This window comes from Staurois parvus, unplaced genomic scaffold, assembly GCF_062004578.1.
Source record: "Staurois parvus isolate SC_StPar_1 unplaced genomic scaffold, SC_StPar_1.0 ptg001451l, whole genome shotgun sequence".
In the NCBI taxonomy this organism is placed as follows: Eukaryota; Metazoa; Chordata; class Amphibia; order Anura; family Ranidae; genus Staurois; species Staurois parvus.
The window spans coordinates 612,167-626,403 of NW_028319247.1; the positions used below are offsets into that span (position 1 = coordinate 612,167).

Consider the following 14,237-nt stretch of genomic DNA (forward strand, 5'->3'; position numbering starts at 1 on the left):
GCCATCCAATGGGCCCTCCTTCTAGCTCATAGCCGGGCCCCTGGGCCATTGTCCTCCTCCATGAGGCAGACATTCCAGCCTCAGAGCCCCTCCCCCCTCCACCCTCACCACATGGCTGCAGCACTGAGCCCTCTCCACCCACGTGACCAGAAAGTAGTCCCGGCCGGCGGAGGGATCTGATTGGTGTTCCTCCGAGGAGGAGGAGGAGGCGCCCCCTGCAGGAGACGTAGTCCTCGGATCTCCGGTACCGGGAACTCGGTCACCTCCGGGAGTGCTCGGTGCGGGGTGTGTCTGCCGTGTCCTCTCCTCCCGCAGCCCATCCCGGGAGTACAGCCCCGTGCTCGGTGCGGGGACCCCCCCACCTCCGGACAACGAGTCCCCCCTTCATGCTAATGAGCCGCTGACGACACATCCGATCTTTCTCCTCCGCCATATTGGTCCGCGGGAGGGAGACGGCGCCGGGTATTGTCTGCCTGACCCGCCGACCGGGAGGAGGAGGAGGAGACACCGGGGTGAGTCACCACTACCGGGGAGCACCGGCACCCGCCCCCCTCCCCACCCCCCATCTATACACCCACCGACAACACTCCGCATCCTCACCCACCGACACCCGGGCGGGAACACTCCGCATCTTCACCGACTGACATCTATAGGAGGCCCTCACATCTCCTATAGGGGACACCTCACATCTACAGGGGACACCTCACATCTACAGGGGACACTGCCTCACATCTCCTATAGGGGACACCTCACCTCATCCCCTCCTATAGGGGACACCTCACATCTACAGAGGAATACACCTCACCCCATCCCCTCCTATAGGGGACACCTCACATCATCCCCTCCTATAGGGGACACCTCACATCTACAGAGGAATACACCTCACATCATCCCCTCCTATAGGGGACACCTCACATCATCCCCTCCTATAGAGGACACCTCACCTCCCATCTCCTCCTATAGGGGACACCTCACCTCCCATCTCCTCCTATAGGGGACACCTCACATCATCCCCTCCTATAGGGGACACCTCACCTCCCATCCCCTCCTATAGGGGACACCTCACATCATCCCCTCCTATAGGGGACACCTCACATCATCCCCTCCTATAGGGGACACCTCACATCATCCCCTCCTATAGGGGACACCATCTACAGGGGCATACACCTCATCCCCTCCTATAGGGGACACCATCTACAGGGGAATACACCTCACCCCCCCCCCCTATAGGGGAATATACCTCATCCCCTCCTATAGGGGACACCTCACATCATCCCCTCCTATAGGGGACACCTCACATCATCCCCTCCTATAGGGGACACCTCACATCATCCCCTCCTATAGGGGACACCTCACATCACCCCCTCCTATAGAGGACACCTCACCTCCCATCTCCTCCTATAGGGGACACCTCACATCTACAGGGGAATACACCTCACATCTACAGGGGAATACACCTCACCTCCTCCTATAGGGGACACCTCACATCATCCCCTCCTATAGGGGACACCATCTACAGGGGCATACACCTCATCCCCTCCTATAGGGGAATATACCTCATCTCCTATAGGGGACACCTCACTTCATCCCCTCCTATAGGGGACACCTCACTATATCCCCTGCTATAGGGGACACCTCACTATATCCCCTGCTATAGGGGACACCTCACTTCATCCCCTCCTATAGGGGACACCTCACTTCATCCCCTCCTATAGGGGACACCTCACTTCATCCCCTCCTATAGGGGACACCTCACTTCATCCCCTCCTATAGGGGACACCTCACCTCATCTCCTCCTATAGGGGACACCTCACCACATCTCCTCCTATAGGGGACACCTCACCACATCTCCTCCTATAGGGGACACCTCACCACATCTCCTCCTATAGGGGACACCTCACATCTACAGGGGAATACACCTCACCCCCTGCTATAGGGGAATACACCTCACCCCCTCCTATAGGGGAATACACCTCACCCCCTCCTATAGGGGAATACACCTCACCCCCTGCTATAGGGGAATATACCTCACCCCCTGCTATAGGGGAATATACCTCACCCCCTGCTATAGGGGAATATACCTCACCCCCTGCTATAGGGGAATATACCTCACCCCCTGCTATAGGGGAATATACCTCACCCCCTGCTATAGGGGAATATACCTCACCCCCTGCTATAGGGGAATATACCTCACCCCCTCCTATAGGGGAATATACCTCACCCCCTCCTATAGGGGACACCTCACATCTCTTCCTATAGGGGACACCTCACCTCATCCCCTACAGGGAAATATACCTAATCTCCTATAGGGGACACCTCACATTTCCTCCTATAGGGGACACCTCACCTCCTCTCCTCCTATAGGGGACACTTCACCTCCTCTCCTCCTATAGGGGACACCCTCATCTCCTCCCCTCCTGTAGGGGAATACATCTCACATCACCTATAGGGGGCACTATACATCTCCACCTATTGGGGACACTTCACCTCACATCTCCTATAGGGGACTACACCTCACCTCATCTCCCCTCCTATAGGGGACACCTCACATCTCCTATAGGGGACACTTCACCTCATATCTCCTCCTATAGGGGCCAATTCACATCAGTTCCTATAGGGGACACCTCATCTCCTCTCCTCCTATAGGGGACACCACATCTCCTTTCCTCCTATAGGGGACACCTCATCTCCTATAGGGGACACCTCATCTCCTGTATGGGACTACACCTCAGCTCCTCCCCTCCTATAGGGGAATACACCTCACATCACCTATAGGGGACACTTCACTTCTCCTATAGGGGACTACACCTCACCTCATCTCCCCTCCTATAGGGGACACCTCACATCTACAGGGGACACTTCACCTCATATCCCCTCCTATAGGGGATACCTCACATCTCACCTTCTCCTCTCCTATAGGGGACACCTCACATCTCCTCCTATAGGGGACACCTAATCTCACATCTCCAATAGGGGACACCTAATCTACTCCTATAGGGGACACCTCATCTCACATCTCCTATAGAGGACATCTCATCTCACATCTACAGGGGACACCACCTCATCTCCTATAGATGGCATCTCATATCTCCTATAGGGGGCACCTCACATCTCCTATAGGGGACAGCTTACCTCACCTCCTACAGGGGACACCTCACACTGACTGGGATCAATAGGGGACTATATACTCAGACAATCTACATTCCCACACACCTCACATCTCCTCCTATAGGGGACAGGCTGGGATCTGTAGGAGACTATGTATGCCTCACACTAGGATCTATAGGATGAATGGCACCACCACACACCTCACATTGTACACTTCTGTAGGGGACACCTCACACTGACTTTAGGATATCAGACAATCTACATCCCATTACACCTCACATCTCCTATAGGGGACATGCTGGGATTTATATATATTTTTCCACATACTCTCCTATAGGGGACACCTCACACTGACTGGAATCTATAGGAGGGTATGTACTCCTCACCTCATCCCCTCCTATAGGGGACAGGCTGGGATCTATAGGACAGGAGATGAATCTGACTGGAGGCTGTAAGATTGTCTACCACCTATACACCTCACATGTTCTATAGGGGACATCACAGACTGAGATGTATGGGAGGAGGTATACTTCTGTACACTGACATCTATAGAAGACACCTCTGTACACTCTACATGGAGAGAACACACAGCTCTGTGTACATCTATAGGGGACCCCTGTGTACTGGGGAGTTCTGTGTACATTTATAGTGGACCTGGGGTATGGGGAGCTCTGTGTACATCTATAGGGGACCTGGGGTATGGGGAGCTCTGTGTACTTTTTTTTAGGGGACCTGTGTACATCTATAGGGGACTCCTGTGTACTGGGGAGCTCTGTGTACATCTATAGGGCACCTGGGGTATGGGAAGCTCTGTGTACATCTATAGGGGACCTGGGGTATGGGGAGCTCTGTGTACATCTATAGGGGACCTGGGGTATGGGGAGCTCTGTGTACTTTTTTTTAGGGGACCTGTGTACATCTATAGGGGACTCCTGTGTACTGGGGAGCTCTGTGTACATCTATAGGGCACCTGGGGTATGGGAAGCTCTGTGTACATCTATAGGGGACCTGGGGTATGGGGAGCTCTGTGTACATCCTATAGGGGTCCCGTGTACTGGGGTACGGGGAGCTCTGTGTACATCTATAGGGGACCTGTGTACTGGGATATGTAGAGCTCTGTGTACGTCTGTAGGGGACCCCTGTATGCTGAAACCCAGGGAGAACGGCAATGTTATCCATTCTGGGGCCTTCCAGTATATACACAGATAGGTGTACAGTATATATACAGTGTATTGTCCCAGATGAAGTCTGTGTATCCTCTATAGACAGTAATGCAGTGTTGGGGTGTATAGAGGACAGGGATGTGATCACACCTATATGTGTACAGAGGATCGTTCTGTCATCCTGTGTGTATCTGACAGTGTGCCCGGCTGGGATCAGTCCATAGGGGTGTCATTCCAGATAAAGACAGACATCCCTGTATATGTACAGTGTATATATAGACTGTATATATAGAGGATTGGTAGATGTGAGTATTTAGGCCAGGCTGGGGTGTATATAGAGGTGTCATCCTAGGCCAGGCTAGGATCAGTCCAAAGGAGTGTACATAGGGGTGTCATTCCATATATATCCCTGTATGTATACAGTGTGTGTATGTGTATATGTATGTATGTATATATGTGTGTGTGTGTATATATATGTGTGTGTATAATATATATATATACACTCTGGGTGTACAGAGGATTGGTAGATGTGAGTATATATTGGGGTGTCCTAGGCCAGGCAGGAGTGTATATTAGGGTGTCCTCCTAGGCCAGGCTGTATATTGGGGTGTCCTCCTAGGCCAGGCTGGGGTGTGTATTGGGGTGTTCTCTGCCAGACTGCAGTGTATATTGGGATGTCCTCCTAGGCCAGGCTGGGGTGTACATAGGGTTGTCATCCTCGCTCAGGCTGGGGTGTATATTAGGGTGTCGTCCTAGGCCAGGCTGTATATTGGGGTGTCCTAGGCCAGGCTGGGGTGTATATTGGGGTGTCCTCCTAGGCCAGGCTGGGGTGTATATTGGGGTGTTATCCTCAGCCAGGCTGGGGTGTATATTGGGGTGTTATCCTCAGCCAGGCTGGGGTGTATATTGGGGTGTTATCCTCAGCCAGGCTGGGGTGTATATTGGGGTGTTATCCTCAGCCAGGCTGGGGTGTATATTGGGGTGTTATCCTCAGCCAGGCTGGGGTGTATATTGGGGTGTCCTCCTAGGCCAGGCTGGGGTGTATATTGGGGTGTCCTCCTAGGCCAGGCTGGGGTGTATATTGGGGTGTCCTCCTAGGCCAGGCTGGGGTGTATATTGGGGTGTCCTCCTAGGCCAGGCTGGGGTGTATATTGGGGTGTCCTCCTAGGCCAGGCTGGGGTGTATATTGGGGTGTCCTCCTAGGCCAGGCTGGGGTGTATATTGGGGTGTTATCCTCAGCCAGGTTGGGGTGTGTATTAGGGTGTCATCCTAGGCCAGGCTGTATATTGGGGTGTCCTAGGCCAGGCTGGGGTGTATATTGGGGTGTTCTCCTAGGCCAGGCTGGGGTGTATATTGAGGTGCCCTAGGCCAGGCTGGGTGTACATAGGGGTGTCAGTCCACCTATATATAGAGGATTGGTGGATGCGAGTATATAGGAGTCTAGGCCAGGCTGGGGTGTATATTGGGGTGTCCTAGGCCAGGCTGGGGTGTATATTGGGGTGTACTCCTAGGCCAGGCTGGGGTGTATATTGGGGTGTACTCCTAGGCCAGGCTGGGGTGTAAATTGGGGTGTCCTCCTACGCCAGGCTGGGGTGTATGTTGGGGTGTCCGTCCACCTATATATAGAGGATTGGTAGATGTGAGTATGAGTCTAGGCCAGGCTGGGGTGTATATTGGGGTGTCCTCCTAGGCCAGGCTGGGGTGTATATTGGGGTGTGCTCCTAGGCCAGGCTGGGGTGTATATTGGGGTGTCCGTCCACCTATATATAGGATTGGTAGATGTGAGTATGAGTCTAGGCCAGGCTGGGGTGTATATAGGGGTGTCGGGCCGGGTGTATGTCGCCTCCCCAGGCTGGGGTGTATATAGGGGTGTCGGGCCGGGTGTATGTCGCCTCCCCAGGCCGGGATGTGTGTATAGGGGTGTCGGGCCGGGTGTATGTCGCCTCCCCAGGCCGGTGGGGAGCTCTTCCTGTGTACAGACACATGGAGGAGGAGGAGGAGGGGGGGGGGGGTTGGCCGGCACTGATTGCAGCTCTGCCTCCTGTCACCCCCTCCCCGGCAGTGATCGCGTTTACCCGGCATGGGGGTCCCCCCGGTGTGCAATGCGGCGGCCGGGAAGGGGTTAATGATGGTGGGGGAGGAGAGGGGGAAATGGGGGCGGATCCTATCCTCTCCCCTCCTCCCCTCCAGCCTGTCTGCTGAAAAAGGCGCGATGATGATGAGCTGCGCTGCCAGCATGCTGCCGGCCGGGACTTCCTGATCCCCGCTACACCGCCGGTCCGACATCGCATCGCCCGGTAATCGGGGGGGGAAGGGATGGGGTGTAGAATCGTATCGCTGCCTCCACCCAAAATGCAATGCAGCCATGTCACCGAGGAGAGGAGAGGCGGCTCCATGTTCCTGTAGGGGGCGCACTCTGTGCAGGGTGGGGGATGGGGAGGACATGCAGCACACAGCGCCTCCTAGAGGACTGGGAGGGGATCCGGGCTCACAGTGCAGTCATCACAGCTGTGCTGCTCCTCTGCAGTCACACCGATACAGTGCAGACTGGATCCCCCCCCCTCTCCTTCCCTTCCCCCACACAGTCCATCACTGACAGCCTGCTTCTGCTTTGCAGCATGTGTGCCGCCCCATCACTGACCGCATGATTTCTGTCTTCTCTTCCAGGTGGGCCGTGTTCAGACTGACCCCCCGCGCTCCCTCCGATGTATGGACCTCGTCGCTCGAACTTCACCACCCACCCCAGTGGCACTGACACCTTTGGGTCTCCGCTTTGATCATCTTTTTTTTATTTTTTAATTTCACGACAAGGTTTGTTCCCCTCGTGTAGTTCATGATTAGTAAACAAGTGATCGGTCGCAGCGCCAGAGACGTCTGCTGTTGCTGTGATTGTGATACTCTGTCACCCGCGGCAGTTTTTGGTCCTGCGAGGTCAGACGACGGCTTCGCCCTGTTTGACACCTGTGTTTTAAAGGGATGCCGGAGGGCGGGCCAGGCAGGAAGGGGTTAAACTGGCGGTCCTCCAGCTGCTGAGAAACTACAAACCCCATCATGCCTTTGGGAGTCATGCTTTCAACTCTGTCCTGCAATGCCTCATGGGATTTGTAGTTCAGCAGCAGCTGGAGGGGGGCCACAGTTTGACACACCTGCTTTAAAGTGGTCTCTGTTGTTGGACTTCCTGATCACATGACCATTGTGATTGGTGGTCACATGATTGGGAGCCCTTCCTGGTCGGCTCACAGTTGTGACTAGAGACGGAGAGCCGCCTGGACAGCTCAGTCCCCATGATGGGTGCTCTCAGCACAGAAACCTCGGCCATCCAAACCAAATGTGGGGCATGAAAGTCCTCCTTGTTGGCTGCGGCACTCATGCATTATGTGGGCTGCAAGAGGATAATATTGTGAACCTTTGTAGTTCCTGTCTGGAATCCCACAGTCTCATCTCGGGGGGGGGGGGGGGATTAGAAGGAATTGTTTTAGGGCTTGCTGTAAAGTTTCTAGAAGTTTGCTTTTGTTTGCAGTAATTTGTGGTCTGAGTAGGCAGAATGTAAGGCCCAGTATAGGACTGTGAAGACCCTACAGACGTGTGTATGTTCTGTTTTAGTGACTTTGCAGGTATGACAATACACAGATCGAAGTATTAACATACCAGTGGGGTACGAACCGATCATGTGACTGCTTGCCTCCCCCCTAACCTGCATATGCAGGTAATACTTAACAGGTATAGACCGATGGGATGCACTGATATTGACATCGGGGCTGATGCAATTTGCGTCTAGATAACCTGCGGCTCTCCAGCGGTTGCAGGACTACAAGTTCCATCACGCCTCTGCAAGTCATAGCTGTAACTGTCAGTTTTGTGATGTTGCAATGCCTCGTGGGAAATGTAGTTCCACAACAGCTAGAGAGCCGCAGGTTGCCTACCCCTGGTCTAGATAAACCGTATGGACGCACATTGCACCGCAAAGGATAGCATGCGATTTTAACAGGAATGTGGTGCCATTCCTGTCCAAACTGTATGCAATTTCCCCACTGCTTCTGTGTGAACCTGGACTTGTCACGCAGGATTGGTGTGGGAAACCTTTGTAATCCCTGCGAATTGCTCTCCTCTCGGTGCAGGGATGACAGTTTGATATGACTGTGCTGACCACTTAGAAACCATCTAGCCCGTACTGTTATCCCTGCAAGGAGAGGAGAGGAGAGGGAGCCACGGAGATTTCAAATCCCCAGACCGGTGAAGTGACTTTCTCTCTTCTTCTTGCAGGGATGGCAGTTCGGGCTAGACGGCTTTTGTTGCGACTGTGCTGACCAATCAGAAACCATCTAGCCCATACTGTCATCCCTGAGAGGAGAGAGAGCCACGGGGATTTCAAATCCCCAGACCGGTGAAGTGACTCTCTCTTCTCCTTGCAGGGATGGCAGTTCGGGCTAGATTGCTTTTGTTGCGACTGTGCTGACCAATCGGAAACCATCTAGCCCGTACTGTCATCCCTGCAAGGAGAGGAGAGTGAGCCAGGAGGATTTCAAATCCCCAGACCTGTGAAGTGACTTTCTCTCTTCTCCTTGCAGGGATGGCAGTACAGGCTAGACAGTTTCTGATTGGTCAGCACAGTCACATGGAAAGCAGCCTAGCCCGTACTGTCATCCCTGCACTGAGAGGAGAGTGGGAATTTCAAATCCCCCAGCTTTTCCTTCTCTGACAGCATGAGATCAGTCCCCAGAGGTTTCCTGCACCGCTCTTATGTGAACTCGGGCTAGCCTTGGGGGTCACACAGGAGCAGTGGGAAGACCGCATGCCATTTGGATGGGTATTGCATTCCTGTACAAATCGCATGCTATTCTTTGCATCCATATATTTTGTGTTGATGCAAATCGCAGTAAGTGTCAGAACTCATACTTGCCGATACAAAGGGAATCGGTGCAGACTGTTCTGAATGCTGTGTGTCTAGAGCTTCATGGGAAAGCCAAGCTCAGACCCTGACTACAGGGATTATTTTCAGTGACCCTGACTACAGGGATTATTTTCAGTGACCCTGACAGGTAAGTGATATTGGCAACAACGTTTTACCTACAACAGAAGAGTGGACTTGCCTTTTCCCCAGCCAAATTGAATCTGTGGAGGACCATGCTCTGCTCGGAGTGTTCTCTCCTGTGTCCCCTGTTACCATTTTTGGTTGCTCCTGCTGACTCCACCCTTACTTCAGGACACAATAATGATGTGGTAATTGGTGAAAGGAACCACTACGTGATAAAGGGGACACAGAAAGCAGGGCTGTCAAGCTGACGTCCCTCCAGCTGTTGCAGAACTACAAGTCCCATCGTGCCTCTGCCTGTGGAAGTCAGACTTGTAACTGTCAGCACTTGTAGTGCCTCATGGGACTTGTAGTTCTTGAACAGCTGGAGGGCCCTCAGTTTGACACCCGTGCAGAAGAGCAACGCTTTAGTTTCTCTTCATTGCAGCATTGGGAATGGTGAGCGTTGGCTCTTCTGTTGTGGCCAGTGTCTTCTTGATAGGGGACACCTTAAGGGGGGTCAGGTCTGCCATGTCTCAGGTCAGGACTTGCTGTCATTTTTCACTTGTCCTTTTTCATTGTTTGTTTTTTTCTTTCTAAGGACTTTTGGCTTGTCTTTAGAGTGAATTGTCATTGGTTGCCAAATGTTGATAAAGTGTCAGCCACTGTATCGCTTATGGCAGATGTAAACAACTTTTCATGTAACACATTGGTGGTTTATGGTCCTGTGCTGCACTGCGGGGCACAGCTGGCCTTCATTTTCTGGTGTGGTGATGCACGGGGTCATGGCTGCTACTATTGGCTATTATGTACTTCCATGGGTATGTCGTGACTAACTTTGGTTTAAGTGGTTGTTCTAGATGTTTTTTTGAGCATTTCAGTGGAGAATTAGAACCTCTATCAGGCTTCGACTTCCTTCCTGCATTAGGAAGATTTCAGTTTCTGTACTGCCACGGTAACCACAATTACATTAGGCCAGGGATAGGCAACCTGCGGCTGGTGCATGACTACAAGTTCCATCATGCCTCTGCAAGTCATAGCTGTACCTGTCAGTTTTGTAATGTCGCAGTGCCTCATGGGAAATGTAGTTCCACAACAGCTAGAGAGCCGCAGGTTGTCTTCCCCTGCATTAGACAGTTACTGATGGAATGTTAGAAAACTGGAACTGATAGAAAAAAGTTGTGTTTTTGTTTTATTTTCTTCAAGAAAGTTAATCCCCCATTAGTTTTTTTTTTTTGCCCTACTTCCTGTCTGCTAAAAACTGTTGTCACTATGACAGGAAGTGCGGCGATATCTCTCTAACAGAGCCTTGGATAATGGTAGAACCCAAATGGAGTTCTAATCATCCTTCCACAGTCAAAGTGCAGGAGCGTTGGCCAATCCTGCCCCTCAGAAATGTACCGGAAGGTATTGCATCTATTGTCGCCCTGGCGCATCTGATCGGAGGAATGATACTTTTCCAATAGGAAGAACTGCACTTTTTAATTCTTTTTATTTACAATTTGAAAGGGTAAGCCCCCTCCAATGTTCTCAAAGTAAATCCAGTCCAGGACCCTACTTGGGTATGCTGTAGAGTTAGGTGGTGAAGGACTGAAGCAGTCTGTGTCTTGTATGTCATACTATGAAGTCTCCAGTCCCACCAATGTTTGTTCTGTAACTGGTGGAGCAGTATCACGTCTAAAGAGGACCTATTGTTATCACCGGTTAATGTTCCCATGGTGGGATTGTTCCTAGTGTTCGGTCCTAATGATTGGAATGAGGCCTAATACTTCATCCCCATTTTGCAGCACACTGGACGTGTGTGTTTTTGTGTGTGTGTGTTTTTGTGTGTGTGTGTTTTTGTGTGTGTGTGTGTTTTTGTGTGTGTGTGTGTTTTTGTGTGTGTGTGTGTTTTTGTGTGTGTGTGTGTTTTTGTGTGTGTGTGTGTTTTTGTGTGTGTGTGTGTTTTTGTGTGTGTGTGTGTTTTTGTGTGTGTGTGTGTTTTTGTGTGTGTGTGTGTGTTTTTGTGTGTGTGTGTGTTTTTGTGTGTGTGTGTGTTTTTGTGTGTGTGTGTGTTTTTGTGTGTGTGTGTGTTTTTGTGTGTGTGTGTGTTTTTGTGTGTGTGTGTGTGTGTTTTTGTGTGTGTGTGTTTTTGTGTGTGTGTGTGTGTGTTTTTGTGTGTGTGTGTGTTTTTGTGTGTGTGTGTGTTTTTGTGTGTGTGTGTTTTTGTGTGTGTGTGTTTTTTTGTGTGTGTGTGTTTTTGTGTGTGTGTGTGTGTTTTTGTGTGTGTGTGTGTGTTTTTTTGTGTGTGTGTGTGTTTGTGTGTGTGTGTGTTTTTGTGTGTGTGTGTGTGTTTTTGTGTGTGTGTGTGTGTTTTTGTGTGTGTGTGTGTGTTTTTGTGTGTGTGTGTGTGTGTTTTTGTGTGTGTGTGTGTGTGTTTTTGTGTGTGTGTGTGTGTGTTTTTGTGTGTGTGTGTGTGTGTGTTTTTGTGTGTGTGTGTGTGTTTTTGTGTGTGTGTGTGTGTTTTTGTGTGTGTGTGTGTTTTTGTGTGTGTGTGTGTTTTTGTGTGTGTGTGTGTGTTTTTGTGTGTGTGTGTGTGTGTTTTTGTGTGTGTGTGTGTGTGTTTTTGTGTGTGTGTGTGTGTGTGTGTGTGTGTGTGTGTGTTTTTGTGTGTGTGTTTTTGTGTGTGTGTGTGTGTTTTTGTGTGTGTGTGTTTTTGTGTGTGTGTGTGTGTGTGTGTGTGTTTTCGTGTGTGTTTTTGTGTTCTTTTTAAAGCCTAGCTCCACTTTTTACTATGAATTAATATGGAAGGATTAGACACTCTGTCAGTTTTTTTTTTTCTTCTTCTTTGTTCTCACTTCCTGTCTGTTGGATTGGTGTGAAAACAGGAAGTAATATGGACACTCCCCCCAACAGGGACACAGATGGCAATAACACATTTTCTAATATAATAGGACTGTTTGGATCTCTCACCTAAATTGTGTTGCTTTCTGTGTCCACATGATAGAAATTTCCCCTTACTTCCTGTTCAGGTGACTGCTAGTAATCACCTGTATTTGGGCGCAGACAGCATAAAATCTCTCACTCTTATCTAAATTTAAAATCATTCGGCTGCGGTTGGACTTCTATGAAGCCCCAAATACAAGATCCATTAGTCACCGGTCACACCGCTGCTATTTAAAATTGTGATTTGTGTGCAATTTCAGGTGCGATTTCCATTATATTCTATGTATGTGAAATCATAATAAAACTGCAGAAAACGTCATGCATGAACTAAGTTAGAAATCGCGCTGCAGCAAATCGCACATGTTCAGACGCTGACCTTCACATTCATTAGATGCGATTTCAATTCGCAAATCGCACCGGTATGACCGAGCCCAACTGAACATTTGCTTTAAATTGGATTGATACATTCCAGGTACATGAGAACGAACAGTATACAAAGGCCAAAGCCTGTCGCAGCGGGAGAACCTCGCTGTCTATCCGCATGGATGCGGTGCTCTCTGATGCTCCTTCCTGATTGGACAGCTCTAGTTTTCAAACTTTCCATACAGAGCGAGGTTTTTCTACTCTAAAGAGTACCGAATGTCAGTCTTTGACCACTTGTGTGTTTTAATGGGCTAGGAATGAGTTTAGGATAAAATATTTGAATAATATAAGTTTTTACTCTTAGGCCTTGGTGCAGTTAATGTAGGCAGGCAGTTGAGCTGCTTTTTTTTTTTTTTTTTTTTTTTTTTTTCCATCCCCCAGCTGCAAGCTAAACCTGCTCAGTGGCCATATTGGTACTCACTGCTGCAGTTGTTGTGGCATGGAAAAATGTACACGACTAGTCACATTTGGCAGGTAGTATGCATAAAGCGATTCTAAAGTAAATAAAAAAAATATATATATTTAAATAATACATTATACTTGCCTGCTCTATGCAGTGATGTTGCACAGAGCAGCCCTGAACCTTCTCTCCTGGAGTCCCTTGCTGGCGGGCCTGCCTCCTCCACCCTGCTACATACCCTCATAGCAACTTGCTCTGGGGGCACTTGTGTGTGCTCGCTTTCAAGCCGGCTCTGTGTGTCTATTGACACACAATGTGTGGCTTCGTCCCGCCCCCTTCTCGCTTCACTGACTATGATTGACAGCAGCAGGAGCCAATGGCTGTGTGCAGAAGGTTTTGTTTTTTTTTCTTTTTAACCATAATGCACAAAATGTATTGAGGTAAAAAAAAAATAAATAAAAATTTGTGCTATAAGAACCACTTTAACAGTCCTTGAGGGGATGACATTGCCTTAGAGAATCACCTGTCAAGTGCCTCTGAAAAGCAATCCTTCACAGGTCACTTTTCAGGGAAGATTCACACCATCCTGTGTTTATCAGGCCTTCTCTGTGTAGAGAAGCTTCTAAATTTGCAGGTGATTGTGCTAGAGCTCCAGTTTAATTTGGAGGTCACTGGGTGTTCTCAGGACAGGTCTAAGTAGTTATGAGAAGGCATTATAAAGTCTCCGTAAGGGGCTCTCTACATCAGTAGCATGGTTCATCTTATGCTTCCGGTAGGTACTCTTTGTGTTTTTCGGTAGCAGTGCAATACTAAGCTTGGTCAGCAGGTGGCGCTACAGGTCCCCAGGGGGGTGAGGGGCGGCTTTTTCTTGCTGCACAATGAGTTCCTGTTTCTGCCGGAGAAACATTTGTTGGATAAAAAAGTCGGGCATTGGTAGCTGTGGATTTTTCGGTGTGATAAGTAATGCCTGTACATGTGCTCCTTCAGGGGCGGACGTGTCTGTAGCCCTGTCCCTGGTTTACCGGCATCTCAAAATTCTGGAAGTGGCACTTCTACTTTCTTAGGGACAGGGAAGTCAGTTGCTGCAGCCTCCTGTAAACTGCCAGCTATCCTGTGATTGTGCTCGGTTTACCCCAATGCTGTGGGACAATAGTGACAGATATGCAGTGGCAGTTGGCTGTGTGATTGTGCTTGGTTTACTCCAATG

At 50.0% G+C, this 14,237-nt stretch overlaps 1 protein-coding gene across 2 annotated transcripts in view; it reads left to right on the top strand.

The window, feature by feature from the left end:
* The first annotated feature begins 201 nt into the window (after nt 1-201).
* Nucleotides 202-14,237, top strand: part of ADNP (activity dependent neuroprotector homeobox) — a 42,698-nt gene continuing 28,662 nt past the window's right edge. The window contains exons 1-2 of one of the 2 annotated variants that reach the window (XM_089662267.1): nt 202-512; nt 6,939-7,082. The gene's annotated coding sequence lies outside the window, so the exon portion shown is untranslated. Of the gene's footprint in view, nt 513-6,443; nt 6,569-6,938; nt 7,083-14,237 lie in introns of those variants that run through there. The other variant, XM_089662268.1, reaches the window with a different exon arrangement.